The sequence below is a fragment of the Gossypium hirsutum genome, chromosome D12, assembly GCF_007990345.1.
Source record: "Gossypium hirsutum isolate 1008001.06 chromosome D12, Gossypium_hirsutum_v2.1, whole genome shotgun sequence".
NCBI classification, from domain to species: Eukaryota; Viridiplantae; Streptophyta; class Magnoliopsida; order Malvales; family Malvaceae; genus Gossypium; species Gossypium hirsutum.
This window is the reverse complement of record NC_053448.1, coordinates 60,830,503-60,847,190: the sequence shown is the minus strand read 5'-3', so window position 1 is coordinate 60,847,190 and position 16,688 is coordinate 60,830,503. Positions and strand designations below refer to the sequence as shown.

The window sequence follows — 16,688 nt, the reverse complement described above, 5'->3', positions numbered from 1 at the left end:
ATTTATACGTTTGCCCATATTCTATGATTTTTATATGTTTATATATTTTTGTAATATATACACATATATTTATACTCCATTCAAAGCTTATTATAAATATTTTCCACGTTTTTATATTATACTTATATATTTCATTTTTTTGTAAATGCATGAATATATTTTATATGTATATATTTATATTTTCCTTGTTTTCATAAATGCATTATGTATTATATATATATAAGTTTTATAACCCAAAATTTTATGAGTAAATTATCTTTATGTCTTTTATTCTTCATAGTTTCAAATGTATATATATTTTGTACCTTTTTCTCTTTATATTTTTTTGTTTATTTCCTTCATTTGCTTATTGATTTATGTTTTCATTTATATTCATTTGATATTTTATATGTCGTTGTTTATGTACATTAATTTCGTTTATTTTTATGCCATTGTTGTATTTATTATTACATTTTATATTTAATGTAGCATCACATCATTTTTTTTTTCGATTTTAAAATTTTTAAAATTGAGATAACACTCGTATTTAGGATTTTCAAGGAAATTGAGCCCTAACGTATTGGGTTCCGATTTTCTTCGTTAAATCCAACGATCGAGGGTTGCTCATTAATAAAAAATATATAAAATAACAAGCTTGTTGTTGGGGAGTTAAATATGTTGTATCCTAACGTATTGGATGTGACGTATTGATTTCTCGAGACAAAGATTTTTTGAAAAAAATAATAATAAAGGAAATATTTCAAGTTTGGGATTTTGAGGAATTGTGCCCTAACGTATTGGGCCGCGATTTCTTAAATCTTAAACAAATGAATATTCTTTTAAATTTTTATTACACGAGTTTTAGACTAATTCATTTTTGAGGAAATTAGAATGCTGTGCCCTAACGCATTGGGTGTGACATTTTCTTTCTCCGAAATGATAAGGGTCTTAATAAGTAACGTTTTTAAGTTTTTGCTAAGGATTATATTTTTCAAATTTTCGACATTAAGACACTAATTAATTAACTAGGTACCAATTTTGGGTGTTACGAGGGTGCTAATCCTTCCTCGTACGTAACCGACTCCCGGATCCGTTTTTCTAAAACTCGTAGACCAAAGCCGTTTTTTTAGGTGATCCAATCACACCTCAATAAAAGATTGGTGGCGACTCCCAATTTTCATTTTTTAAAGTCGACAACCTAAAATTTTTGTTTTTCACAAAAATGGTTTCGACAGCTTGGCGACTCCACTGGGGACACATACGAGAGTCGAGCCACAAAGTTGATTAATTTCTGTCTTATTGTCGAGAAAATAAGTTTTTTTAAAAAAATCATGAGATCATTGTGCATTCATTCATTTTCTTGCTTAATTGATATTTGCATTATTCGTTACATGAGTTGAATGATTTTACCCTTTTAAGTGGGAGTGAGAAACTATTCCTTCGTGAAGTTTTCACCTCCGTATAGGATAGTGGATCGCGTAATACATCGGTACCTATGCCTTCGTGAGATTATAATCTCCGTATAGTCATAGGGAAAATGTGTTCCCCTGAACCTAACTTGATCTATATGAGCCTATAATGGGTGAAGATCGAGGAATTTGCTGGTTTGGGTACCCTTACTTTAGAACCGAACCGCATATAATGAGCCTTAGGAGCCTACCCTAGGTAGAATCACACCGAATGCCTAGAGATCACCCGAAAACTTGGTTTAAATTTACGGTCATTTTGTTGTATTTTGTCCATTTTTGTTACCATTATAATTACTTCGGTTTGTAATTACTTTATTGGTTTGAATTTTGATGTTTCTGCATATTGCATTACATAACCACTCGATTATATCCTTTTAAGTGAGAGTGAGAAGCTATTTCCTTCGTGAGGTCTTCACCTCCGTGCAGGATAGCGGATTGCTTTCGGGATACATCCGTACCTATGTCTTCGTGAGATTTTCATCTCCGTGCAGCCATAGGGAAATGTATTCCCCAATTTTTATTTTTTAAAGTCGACAACCTAAAATTTTTGTTTTTCAAAAAAATGATTTCGACACCAATTATATTAATATTTTCAAATCTACAAACTAATCGACTCTAAAAATGACCACATTAAAATACATACATCTAATCTACACCTTAAGTTGGATTTAATTTGAATTTACCAAGGAGAAGGAATCTCACTAGAGTTTATAGCCCATCCTTCACTTATAAATACTCCCACTTTCAAGAAGAGAAGATAAAGATAAACTTTATCTCACATTCAGCTCAAACATTATCCCAATTTAAATAAATCAACATTGTTAATGATTTTTGATATAAACCACCATCATTTTTAATGACTTTTTACACCATTTAAAATGTGAATCTATCACCATTATCTTGATTCGGAGTCTCCCCTTTTTTCCTTCCCCAAGTCCCTTTTGATATAAGAAACATGAAGCAAGGAAGGACCTTGCAGAAAGGTGATTGTGTTGAATGTTAGGCATGGGTTGTGGTCACAATGCAAATCTGAATTCTTGTGTTGCTCTTTAGATATTTTGGGTTTAGAAATTAGGGACCCTTCTAGACTATCTAAAGAATTGTCATTGCAGTAGACGACTATCTTTTTAGTTTGGTTATGCACATGATTCTCTCTTGTTGTTTTCATAGGTTTTTTGCTTGGTTCATTTGTTGTTTTTTAGTGTGCTTTTGTTTAATTTATGCGATGTTTTCATTGTTATGTTTCTTTATTTTCTTTATATTACTGTTTTTGACTCACTACACATACCTTGGCTTTGTGCCCATAAATGAACTTTAAATCCGATTAGATCAAGAATCAATTGAGATATCGGTTTGAAGAATGATATCGATTGGGTTGAATTACGAATAGGTATTGATCGATGGAACAAACAATTGAATAGATTAAATCAATTTTTTTATTTTTAATGTTATTTATTTTTATATTTTTTATAATCAAACCAATAACCGACAAACTAATAACTTGACTAATTGAACTACCAACCCGATTCTAAAAAATATTACTTTCTATTTACCACACAAAAAAATCCAAAATATTTTTTTCTCAAATTTCACCAATAATACTAAACATAAACTTAGATTTGACATGGCTCTATTTTTAAACCCACCAAAATTGACATCAAAACTAACCCCTAAATTGATAGAAAAAATATCTGATTAAAATAAACTTTAATATAAACATTCAATCAAAATATTATAAAAATCACGATGAATTCAAATTTTAACCATTAATTTATAATACGAAATACACTTAATTATTTCTTAATCTATCACTTTCTTATAGTCTCTCTACTTTTGTCAAATAATACCAAAAAAAAAAAAAGAAAGAAAAAAAATCATTTTCAGTTTATATCAAAACATGTCACTTTTCCATCTATGCTTTTAAACTCCCCCCATCCCACGGCTCCAATTATTCCATCACATGCTATCAGCATAATTTTCATAAAATCAATGTTAGATTTTGTTTTTTTCGAATAAATTAAATAAACCAATAAAATTTCTTGGGTGCTAAATTTTTTACCAGATTCGTTGAATGTGGACGACTTTATGGATATGCGTTTGGGTTATTTTGAGACATTAAGATTATTGTCAAAAGAACAAAAAGCTGTTTCAAAGAGCTTCCATTATATATATATATATATGGATTACATAAAGACAATCCAAAAACATCTAATTGTAGCAGTGAGATTGTGCTGTAAATTTAATTTATGTTTGTCTAATTATAACCTTGTACTAGAATTTCAATGAATCAAGAAGATAAAATGATTTCCATTCAGAAAGATAATTCTGCTGAACCACCAGCTTTTTACATTTATAGAGTTTTTACAAACGGCTAACTAACACCAGTACCTGTTACCAACTAACTAACTGCTAACAACTAACTATAACAGTTAACTACTATATTAAACCTTAATATGCCTCCAGCTACTTGACCTCTGCTGCTGGTTCTTGTTTGGAGAAAACCTTGAGATTCGACCGAAACTTTGTAAACAAGGGAGCAGATAAGGGTTTTGTGAAAATATCTGCTACTTGATCCTGTCCTAGAACATGTCCCATAACCAGCTGTCCAGCTGCAACCTTCTCCCTAACAAAAAACAAATCCAACTCCACGTGTTTGAACTTCGAATGTAACAATGGATTGGCTGACACAACAACAGCCCCAGAACTATCGCACCATATATTAGCTCTCTTGGAGGGAACAACATGCAACTCAGACAAAAGAGATTCGAGCCACACGACCTCAGTAACCGTATGAGCAAGTCTACATACTCCGCCTCTACAGTAGATCTGGAGACGACCTGTTGTTTCTTAGATCCCCAGGCTATAGGGTTGCCACAAAAAAAAACACAAAAACCTGAAGTAGACCGTCTATCGTCGACATCAGTGCCCCAGTTCGCATCAGAAAACCCAACAAGGTCCAAGCTGGCAGCAGTAGTAAATTGAAGTCCATACTCCACAGTATTCTGAAGGTATTGAAGAATTCATTTGACAGCCTTAAAATGCTGATCAAGAGGCCGATGCATGAATTGACACACTCTATTCACAGCAAATGTAGTAGGCATGACTTCAATACCCAGAAAATAACTAAGTGACCCTAAGTCCTTCAAAGAAAACTTTGCATCTAAAGCAAGAACAAACTTATCAATATTGCTTTGATGACTACCAGTGACAATTATGTCATCAACATAGACAAGTATATATAGCAGCACACCTCCAGCCTTCTTGATAAACAATGAGCCATCTGACTTTGCTAACACAAATTGAGAAGAAAGTAAGAAGTCTCTAAGTTTAGAGAACCAGGTTCGTGGTGCTTGTTTAAGACCGTATAAGGCCCTCTTTAACCTACATACCAGATTTTGACTACCATGCTGCTGCTCAAAACTAGGAGGTTGAACCATATAGATATCTTCAGTTAAGTCCCCATTAAGGAAGACATTATTGATGTCAATTTGCCTTAACTGCCAACCAAACTTCACTGCCAAAGCTAGAACAACACGAATTTTAGATGGCTTCACAACTGGGCTGAAAGTTTCATGAAAATCAATTCCAGCTTCCAGGAGATAATCTTTTACCACCAAACGACCCTTATATCGTGCAATAGAACCATCCGAATGACGTTTAAGTTTGAATATCCATTTGCACCCCATAACTCTTCTATTTGCAGGTAATGGAACCAAATCCCAGGTATGGTTCTGTATTAACGCATCATACTCCTGTTGAGCAGCTCGAGTCCATTCCTTAGAAGAGAAGGCTTCATCAATTGTTAGAGGTTCAGCTACTTGCAACTCAGCTGAAAAAATACGGGGTTTAAAAATACCACTTTTGGCCCTAGTTTGCATCGGATGCACATTGACAGGAGGAGCAGATATTTCTTCAACAACTGGAGCACTAACATGGGAGTCATAACCTGCTTCAGCTTGAGGAGAACGTAATGAAGAAGATGTAGACCTACCATCGCTATCTACAGTAGTTGAAACAGATAAACTAGGAGACTCAAAATGTAAACCAGGAGAATTAACAGTACCCGGTTGATTAGAAAGATTGAGACTCGAGGATTGATCCGCAGGTATCACTACTGGAACATGCGACTGTTGATGCAAGAATTAAGGTCGAAATCCATGGAGATCCACACTACTAGCTGAGCTGGTAGAATCTTTAAAGGGAAAACATGACTCATCAAATGTCACATGGCGAGAGATAAACAACTTCCCACTATCATCAAGGCACTTGTACCCCTAGTGATTAGGACATTATCCAAGAAAAACGCATGGCTTGGAACGGAACTGCAGCTTATGAGAGTTGAATGGCCTAAGATAAGGATAACACCGACAACCGAAAACCTTTAAGTGCATGTAAGTAGGCACGAACTTATATAACATCTCATATAGAGACTTTCCATTAAGAACAGGTGTTGGGAGCCTGTTAATGACATGAACAACAGTGATAAAAGCATGAGACCATAGATGCATGGGGACACTTGCTTGAGCCAATAATGTCAAGCCAACATCCACTATATGTCGATGTTTTCTTTCAACCAAGCCATTCTACTCCAAGGTATACGGGCAAGAAAGGCGATGATGTATTCCCAATTGAGACAAAACTCGAGTAAAGGGCCGAAACTCTCCTCCCCCGTCAGTTTGAAGTACCTTTACCTGACCGCCAAACTGAACTTCAACAAACTTTTTAAGGTGTAGAAACTTTGCAAGAGCCTCAGACTTATGTTTAAGAAAGTAATCCCAAGTAAATCTAGAGTAAGCATCAACAAACGAAATATAATAAGAGTGTCCTTCAGAGGGTACTGAAGCTGGACCCCAAAGATCAGCTACAATGAGCTCAAAAGGAGCTGAATACAACGTTGAAGAGGGGGAAAAAGGAAGCTTATGAAATTTACCAAGCTGGCACGCAGAACATACTGAGCTAAGCTGAGATTTCTTATCAACGATATTACATTTCTTAAGTACTGTAGTCACAGTTTTATTACAGGGGTGGCCAAGTCTTTGATGCCACAAATCAAAAACACGATTACTAGAAGCAGGAGGCACCAGACTAGTAACATGAGCAATGGCAGGAGAGGAACCAACAGTGCTGGACTTTTGGACAGCAGACATATCAAACTTGTACAGGCCATTATGCGTGTGACCTTCCAATAAAATGCTCCCTATCTTGACATCCTTCACAAAACAACGTACATGATGAAATTCAAAGTAAACCTGATTATCTTTTACAAATTGAGCTACAGACAACAGATTTTTACAAATGTGAGGAACATGTAAAATATTTTCCAACCGAAAAACTCTACTAGTAGTTGAAAGAAGGCATGAGTCAACATGAGTCACAGACACGGACATCCCATTCCCCATGTAAAGCTTGTGGTTACCTGTATATGGTGCAACACCCTTCAAATTAGTCAAATCATTAGTAACATGATTGGTTGCTCCTGAATCGGGATACTACACAGTTGAATTTAACAAATTCAAATAACACGGTCTAGGGTTGGGAGTAGCCACAACATCAGGGGAAGCACTCGCATGAGAACAACAATGAGCAAAAGAAGAAATCGAAGGCTCCTGAAACTGATGACAATGAGCCTACATAACCTGATCAGACACACCCTCAAAATTTTCATCAAAACGATAATAGCACTTCTGAACAGTATGACCGACTCGTCCACACAACTGACATTGGGGTTTAGTATGACTGAACTTCCTTCCTCGACCTCGGCCTCAGCCTCGAGAAAACCTTCTATTGCCTCTATAAGAAGCTCGAGCACCCCTATCACTCTTACTGATAGTGTCATCAGTATTCCCATGCTGTTGAACAAGATTAGCTTGAAAAGATACATTCAAAAGAAGCTCTTGTTGTCGAGCCTCACAATCAGCGAGCATCTTTGCAAGAAGATCAAGAGGAACCATCATTGCAGACGCAACAATCCGAATGGATTCAAACTCCACAGGCAGACCTGCAAGAATAATACTAATCTGCTCTTGTTCAGAAACAGCATTACCTGCAGCTGTAAGTGTATCACACAAACTTTTAATTTTCGTCAACTATTCCTTCATAGTCAACTGACCCTTTTTCTGAGAGTACAATGAGTGACGCAAGTTAGAGACTGTCAAGGTCGACTTTGAAGCAAAACGACGTATAACAGTACTCCAAACGTCAAAGCTAGACCGAGCATTAGTGAGATGAACCAAAATCTCATCACAAATGGTGGACAACAACCAGGAAGCTAATAGCTTGTCTTGTTGTTTATGAACAAGAAAATCAGGATTGGGAACAAGATTACCTTATGTATCAATCACAGACTGTAGAGGAATGCTAACAGTGCCAAGAACAAACTCATGGAGGCCATAACCTTCAAAAATTAACAGAATTTGTTGCTTTCACAAAAGAAAATTACGTTCACCAAGTTTCACAGTATCATGCTTAGGAAACTGTTGAATCTTTCTTAAAGAAGTAGTGCCAGGACCGGACGAACCATCTGCAGGAACCGTGTTGTTAAACGACTGATGATTCTCAGATTCATTACCTGAAACAGCTTCAGTGGCCATGAGAAAGAAAAAAAAATATTTCTTTTTAAGGCTCAGATACCATACTAGAATTTCAACGAATCAAGAAGATAAAATGATTACCATTCAAAAAGATAATTCTGCTGAACCACCAGCTTTCTACATTTATAGAGTTTTTACAAACGGCTAACTAACACCAGTACCTGTTACCAACTAACTAACTGCTAACAACTAACTATAATAGTTAACTACTATATTAAACCTTAATACCTTGTCTGTTATGATTAGGACAAAGTTTGGTAAATTTATTATAAGAGTCTTTTATTACAAGTTATATTGTATTTTGTTTTTTTATTATTAAAAGATACGTAATTTATTTTATTTACGAGTAAATTAGTCTTTTTTATTAAAAATTTTGTCAATCTCTTCTGTTAAAAATTGGTGTGGTTAACGAAATAAACAAACAATTATATGTAGTATACTACGTGTACCTTATGCTGACTTACAAGGATCAATTTTTAACAATAAAAATGAATGTAATTTTTAATAAAAGTACATGTTTGCTCTTTTATCTAACATATAGTAATTAATTTATCTATTTTTTAAATAGAGAGAGTAGAATACAATCCGACTTCTAATATAAAAACCTCCATAATACTTTTACCAATAAAGTTTATACAAACAAAAGATGATTTACTACTATGTTGTTGGTTTTTTATGAGTTATAGTGAGATTCAAATTGATTTTAAATTTTTATAATGTTTTAATTGAGTTTTAAAAGTGTCATAAAATTTTTAGGGGATAATTTTTTTAAGACATCAAATTTGGTAATTTGACTCACATGTATTTAAAATATGCTTTGCATTAGATTTAAGCTAGCATTTAATGCTTAAGCTAATAATAAGATAAATTAAATACTAATACTTTGAGGACTCAATTAAAATATTTTAAAATTTAGGATTATATGATGCAATCAACCCTAAATAAATAAGCCATAACTTTATCATCCCTCAAAACACCTTCAAATTTGTGAATTGGGATTTCTACAATAATATGTAAAACCTCTTTTCTTTTTTAAAGAAAAAGATCAATTGACATAGGCAAATAGCAATGTTGTAGCTAAGGCATGTAGATATTGCCACTTGTCACATTATGGACTCCTTAATGTGGGGAAAATGGAGGGAATATATGGGTTATTTTACGTAAATAGCCCAAAAAAATATTATATTTAAAAAAATAATTTAGGTTTAAAAACAATAATCAAAATAACTTGAAATGAACAGTAAATTTGGGTTGTGGCCTGTTAATGCCCGGAACCCACTCGTATTTTAGACTCATGATTGCCTGATAATTGTGTCAGACTTTAAAAAAATAATTTTTTGGGTTTTGGCCTGTCAATGGCCGACACCCAGTACGAAAAAAAGGAAAAAAACAATTTTTTTTTAGTGCTGGCCTGTCAATGGCCGGCACCCAGTACAATAAAAAAATTTACTTTTTTTCGTGTCAGTATCAGGTATCAGGTATCAGTATACGAAAAAAGTAAAAAAAAATTTAACAAGCCAGCACCCAGTACAGTAAAACAAAAATTTTTTTACTTTTTTTCCTGTCAGAATCAGGTATCAGTATACGAAAAAAGTAAAAAAAAATTTGGTGGTGGCCTGCCAATGGCTGGCACCACCTTTTTTGGTGAAAAAAATATTTTTTTTATTTTTTTCGTGTCAATAGTAAGTATCAGTATATAAAAAAGTAAATTTTTTTATATCTATAAATTTAATATAGTTGTTCAGGATTTAAGGTTTTATTTTTATATTTTTGTGTAATAATTTTTTCGAACATTTGTATTTTTATATTATCGGGTAATAATATATAATTTTTGTATTAATATTGTAGAATGATTGTATTTTATTGTGTATGTAAATTTAATTTGTCGTGTAGTATTACTTATTTGAATTATTATTTTTTAAATATTACGAAGGCATGTATTCAAAGAAATAATTATGTTAGATCCATTAAATAAATATTAAAAAAGAAAAAATGTAAAAATAAAAGAAATATTTGCATAATAAATTTTAAGAAAGTAAAAATTAAAATAAAAAATTAAAATTGTCGCGGTCCTGGGGACATCCCCGGCGCTGGCGTGTAACGATCTGGATGCCTCCGTCGACGATGCCGTGCACCTTGCTAAGGTGTTTGATAATTGCTCGGTCCGGCGTTTGATGTCCCTTCCAGTGTAGTTAGAAAGGTGGAATAATTATATTCACCATAATCGAGACTTAATTGGTATTGTGTGACTGGAGGTGCCGATGGAAAAATATCCTTAGTGGTGGGTGTACGTGCTTCGGGGTGGAAGTTCAGGTGGTATGAGGATGATGATCCGGATCGTGTCAAATGTTGACGGTGGAGGTTGTTATCAAAAATATCTTCAGATGATGGAGGAACTTCATGCACTGGATCCGGATCTATGAACTGTGATGATGAGTCGGATGCTTCATTTTCGGCCCCCGGATCGATGTTCCCGAATGGCGGAACTCGGTTACTACGCGGTTGGGCTTTCCTTGGTTGCCATCGCGAAGATTCAGGTTGCGTGTCTCTTTGGACTAGCATGTACTGACCCTGGAATATGAAGGGTTTCCCATGTGCCATATACCATTGACAGGCCAGCACTTAAAAAATTATTTTTTTAAAGTCTGATACAATTATCAGGCAATCATGGGTCCAAAATACGAGTGGGTTCCGGCCATTGACAGGCCACAACCCAAATTTACTGTTCATTTCAGGTTATTTTGGTTATTGTTTTTAAACCTGAGTTATTTTTATAAATATAATTTTTTTGGGGCTATTTAAGTAAAATAGCCGAATATATGCAAACATGGGGTACATTGAGAAAGTGAAAAATAAAAATAAAAAATAAAGTGAAAATTCTAACTTGTCTTCCACTTCTTCACTTATATTATATTGTAATAACCCAAATTTGCCCGACCCACATATATTTCAAAAAGAGAAAAAAATAAATAAATAAATAATAATAAAATTAATAAATAATAGAATCCACTTAAAAGTCCATTTTAAGGTCCAATTACATCTGACCCATTACACTGGTCCGAATACTAAACTTAGACAAGACCCAGCTATACTGGCCCAAATCGCCCAAATATTTCCAGAAACCTTTAGGGTTTCTAGATTCTTCTGACGCCGCAGCAGTCAGCAACTCTAGCACATCCGCAAGCCTCCAACTACCCCGCAATGCACTGCATCTGCGCCACACATGCACCTCAGCGCCAGGCTAGCTCTGTACCTGCAATAGACACACAAACAAACAACAAGAGAAAAGTAGAGAAAAAGAATAGGAAAAAAAGAGTTTTGTATTTTTTTTTCATTTTTGTTTCGGGGCTATAAAAAAAGCCTTTCAAAAACCTGTAAAGGGGGGATTTTTTTCTTTTTCTCTTTTGCTTCTCATTTGTACACACACAGAGAGATTGAATACAAAAAAAAAAAAATCAAAGCAAAAAGTTTGTTTCGAAAGGTGATCTCATTTCTTTTTTTTTCTTTTTTCGGGCGTTATTCTCTGTTTCTTGATTTTCCTTATTTGATTCCATTTGTTAATGACAAGAAAAGAGCAGTAGAGAAAAGAAGAGAGGCTTACCTTTGAGTTGAGGCCACCGAATCCTAGTTTGCTCCGCCGTGATCGGAGTTCGGATGGTGATAACGGGGTTTAAAATAGCGCAGCCATTAAGGGAAAAGATTAGGTTGCTTTTTAGGGTTTATTTTTGATTTAGTTTAAATGATATAGGGTCTGATTTTGGTTTAAGAAAGATCTAAACATCACCGTTTATAGCCTATTGCAATGGCTTTTAAACGGTGCCGTTTTTGGCTACAACCCGATGACCCGACCCAAATGTGGTTAGATCCGCGTGTCCTGATGGAGGGATGGATACTTACGAAATTGATCCACATCTTTTCTGATGTTTTCAAAATCGTTTTCTCACCTTTTTAATTTAGCTCTATATTTTGCTATTTGTTTCACCTTGGTCCAGTGATGCGTTTGATTCATTTATTTTTTTATTTTCCATCACATTAATGCATCTACTTTAAATATAATATTTTTTTACAAATTAAACTCAATATTGTTAATAATATTATTTTATATTAATGTTTTAAGTTATTTTTTTATATGCGGTATTATTACTTTAAATAAGATTGTTTTACAATATATTATTATTAATAGTATAAATTTATTACATATCATATTTTTAAATTTATCATGTATCATTATTTTGAGATTCAATATATATTAGTATTATTTAAATTCATCACACTTTTTATATTTTAAGTTTTATATATATTCTTTGATGTTTCTATTTTGCAAGACAACTTTGGAATCTACTTTATTTTTATTTATTTGTTTTTCTTCTCTTTTTTTTATGTCTTTTAAGTTTAGTTATTAAGGCTTACGATTGTTTTGAATGTCGATAATTATGTTTGCATGGCATGTGACATGAGATTATTACTTGTGAATGTATTATGTTGTTTATTCATATTCATAAGTTATCGATGATCATTAATATACATTTTAGCTTACTAATTATTGTTTCAGGTTGTACATTAATATTTCATTGTTTATTTTAAAATTTTTGGTTTCATCAAAGCATTTAAACATTTAGTTTAAAGATTTTCAAGATAGCTATACCTGGTATTTGGAATCTTCGAAAGAATTGAGCCCTAACGTATTGGGTTCCAATTTTCCTCATCGAATCTAAATAATCGAGGATATGCTTTAATCAAAACACATAAATAAAAGCTCATTCTCGGGAATTCGATACGTGGTGTCCTAACGCATTGGATATGACATATTGTTTTCTCGAGACACGAATTTTTCTAGCGAATAAAAATAAAGGCAATATTATTTAGGAATTTTGTGAAATCGAATCCTAACTTACTGGGTTTGATTTTCTCATTTGACCCAAATAATCAAATATCCTTCTCAAAATGCATAGGTTTTAAAGTCAAACTTAATTTTGAAGATTAAAAATGTTGCACTCTAACTTATTGAGTATGACAATTTATTTCTTTGAAATAAATGAGCTTTATCATTCAATTCATTTTATTCAAATAAAAGGATCGTATTTTAAAATCTTTTCAAAATTTCGACATTAAGACACTAAACAATCAATTCGGTACCAATTTTGGGTGTCACGAAGGTGCTAACCCTTCCTCGTGCGTAACCGACTCCCGAACCTGTTTTTTTTCTCAAAATTCGCAGACCTAAAATTATTTTCAATGTGATCCGGTCACACCTTAATAAAAGATCGGTGGCGACTCCCATTTTCGTTTTTAAGTCGACAACTAACTTTTTGTTTTCAAAAAGGTGGTTTCGACACATATATTTTATCTGTTATTTATTTTTATAATTAAAAAAAATCCAATTTTTAGGTCAATTATAAACTGTTGGTGCAAAGTGATAGCCCTCCCTTATACCCATGGACGATATATATATATATTTATACTTTCATATCATAATTGCTTAGCCCCCACTATTCTTTTTTTCTGCTAAAAAAGAACCAATAAAGTTTCAACTTTGTTACTTACTAATTGTTGTATTTAATACAAATATTAATTGAAGAAAATCCAATTAATATTTAGCAAGAAATATATGTATATATGTGTGGGGAAGGCATATTCCACAGTTGAAATCATATGTATAATAATTAATTTGTGGCTAACATAAACCTCAAACAACAGGCAAAATATTTAAGAACCATAGCTAGCAATAGCAATGACACCCTCACCTTGTGGGAGGTGGGGGGGATAACCTATGTTATCTACACTTTTATTTTAAAGTAATCTAATTATGGTTCGGAATTTGAGTTTTTAAAGTATTAATATTAGATTAATTAATTTAATTAATTCCGTTTTAAAAAAATAATTTTGTTTAAGTCTGTCGAATTTTTTTATATACAATTTTACTTTGAACCAATTTAAGTGGTGATAATAAACAAAAAGAGATTCGCTTTGTTTAGGTCTGTCAGAAATCTTCTTTATATATGATATATAGAGATGTTCTTTCAATATATATATAGATATAGATATAGGTATGGTGATTGTGCATGTTGGCAGCACTTAAATCTCAAAGCATGTTTAAGGGTTGTCATTAAATAACATAATTAAATACTTCAAGATATTTATTCAATCAATAGAGATCTTTATATCCACTCCAATTTGATTACACCATTAATCACTTGCCCTAACGATGATTAAATATCTTGTTTATCATTGGTGCCTGAAAATGCTGATGAATTAGCCACTAATTTCCAATAAAAAAAACTAGTAATTTGAGTTTAAAGGAGTATCGAAAACGATACAACGTATGATATGTAAAAATAAAATAAAATAAAGTGAAATAAAAATAAAGTTATCGAGCATAAATATGTTTATTATAGAGGGTAAAAGTATTATAAAGGTTCATATATAAGGAGTCATATTAGATTTTGTTTATTTTACTTAAAAATAAGTAAATTAGTCTATGTACATTAAATTAAAGAGCAAATTAGTCAATTTCAGTTAAAATTTTCATCCATTTCTACTGTTAAAAATTGGCATAGTTGACAGAATAACTAGTCAATTACATCTGGCGTGCCATATGTAGCTCATGTCAATATACATTGACCAATTTTTAATAGTAAAAATGAATGAAATTTTTAAAATAAGGACTTGTTTGCTTTTTGATCTAATGTACAGAGATTAATTTGCTCAGTAAATGGTGAAAAATATAATCTGAATCCTAATATAAGAGCCTTTATGATAGGTAAATCTCTACTTAAAAAATTGACAAATTAGTCCATGTACTATCAAATAAAAAAGTAAATTGATATTTTCTATTAAAAAAATCATCTCTTCAGCTAACATAATAACCAAACAGTGACACTTGGCATACCACGTGTATCGTATGTTGACATATAGGGATCAATTTTTTACAATAAAAGTGGATGAAATTTTTAACAGAATGACCAATTTACTTTTTAATCTAATGTACAAAGATTAATTTACCAATTTTTTAAATAAATAAATAAATAACAATCCAACTTTTAATATAAGCCCTCCATGATAGTTTTACCGTTTATCTTACACCTTTTGAAAATCTTGGAATGTAACAGCCCGTTTTTAGTTAAATCGAAACAGTGATTTCAGGACCACAAATCCGAGGTCGGAATAAAATTTATTTTAATATTGTTTTATGCTCTACAATATGATAGAAATATCGTATAAAAATTTCGCTAAAAAATTTTACCGATTACATATCCAATTTGATAAAAAGAACTAAATTGCATAAAATGTAAAAGTTGAATTCTAGTAGCTAAAAGTATCAAATAGCTATGGAATTAAAAATTTAGAGTCCCTTATATGGCAAAATTGGAGTCCCTAAGCTATATATACAATGAGCCAAAAAAAATCAATTTCATTATTCTTTTCCCACTCTTCCAATTAGAACTGAGAGATTCCCAGTGATAAGAGCATAAAGGTTCAAAGACAATGTTGGTTGATTGTTTTTTTCCTTACAGATTCTTATCTTTGACCAAGAACTACATATGTTCAATTACTTGAAATATTTTGTGTCAAAAAAAATCTATGGAAACGTAAGAAATAAAAAAAAAAAAGTTGTTATAAGAACAATTGCTTACATTTGGAGGAATCCACTTCCATTTTTAACTTTGGGTTCATTGGTTGCCCACTTTCAAGTATATGGAATTGATGTGAGGTTTTGTTTTGGGTACATATGTCATTGATACAGTTAAAAGCAATATACATATATATGCATATACTTTTCATGAGCATGGTGGATCTAATTGATTTTTAGCCCCCCCTTCTTTTAATACCACCTTGGGGTTTTGCCAAGCAACCCATACACACCTGTGAATTTGTGTGTATATATATACATATTCACCAAATAGATAATAGATTGATGTTGGTTATTGGAGTAGGTAGCAACCATTTCATTTTTTATATGTATAGGGTTGAGGCAGTTCTTATCATCCATACATGGTGTTTTTGATATATTAAGTAAAAGTATAATACTGAGAATTGAATTTCATTTTATTTATTTAAAAAAGTGAGTAAATTTGTTTCTATATATTAGATTAAAGAGTAAATTGATTCTTTCTGTTAAAAATTGACGTGGTTGACAGAATAACCAGACAGTTGCACATGGAGTGCTACATGTACCTCATGCTTATGTATAGGGATCAATTTTTAACAATAAAAATCGGCGAAATGTTCAACAAAAGGACTCATTTTGCTATTTGATATAATGTATAAGGACTAATTTGCTTATTTTTTTAGTAGAGGAAGCAAATGTAATTTGACTCCTAATTTATCGATCTATTGTGTATATATAATATTGATATTTGATATCTTGGCAATAGTATTTTATTAAGAGTTTTGTGTTTAAGTCATTTATATATATGTTTGATTTTATAGTTATTGTAACAATTTAAAATGCTTCAATATATAAATGTCCTTTGATTTTAAGATTTGAGAGGATGAAATTGTATATAAAAAAAATCTCTACAATAGTTGAAATATAGGGCTTTGTATAGGTCCATGCCCATCTTTTGCCTCACCAAGATAAACTTGTCCACAACTTGAGAGGTTGTGTTTTGGGTATCATTTATTTTATTTTATTAAATATATTCCAAAG

General features: G+C 32.3%; 1 long non-coding RNA gene across 1 annotated transcript; it reads right to left on the bottom strand.

Moving 5' to 3' along the window:
* Positions 1-11,004: 11,004 nt before the first annotated feature.
* LOC107947680 (uncharacterized) lies at positions 11,005-12,034 on the bottom strand. The gene is made up of 2 exons (XR_001697217.2): positions 11,640-12,034; positions 11,005-11,291 (listed from the first exon to the last, which is right to left on the bottom strand). It is a non-coding gene; the product is annotated as an uncharacterized lncRNA (long non-coding RNA).
* Between the last annotated feature and the right edge of the window lie 4,654 nt (positions 12,035-16,688).